Genomic DNA, 473 nt, shown 5'->3' on the forward strand with positions numbered 1-473 from the left:
GAACTCCTGCTAGCTTAGAGAACTTAGGGCTTAGGTGGTTAGACTAGCAAGACAAGGCATAGAACGTCTTGGCCGCCTCTTGTCCTGTTGTTCCGATAGTTAGCATATCTCTACTCCTCTCGGAGAAATCTTGTATTCATACTATTCAATAAAACGCCTCTGAGCGATTATCTATCTTTTTATCGTTCTAAAGTGATTACGCAGAGAATTCGGACCTTCAAGGAAAAAACGGGTTCACCCGGTTTTCCTCCATTATTATTTATTATAATCGACGGTGTGAATTTCGGTTCCCCCAGTTTGGCGCTAGAAGGAGGGGGGTTGGCGAATTCTCTAACTCAAAAATCACTAAACGATAAAAGACACAGGATGTCCACTCCAGCAGCTAACGATGTCGTTTCTTTCAAGGACCGGGCAACAGCCGATCAGGCCAAACCCCACAACTATCTCCTTGTCATCGAGCTGACGATCCAGGA

Source organism: Brassica oleracea, chromosome C1 (genome assembly GCF_000695525.1).
Source record: "Brassica oleracea var. oleracea cultivar TO1000 chromosome C1, BOL, whole genome shotgun sequence".
NCBI lineage: Eukaryota > Viridiplantae > Streptophyta > Magnoliopsida > Brassicales > Brassicaceae > Brassica > Brassica oleracea.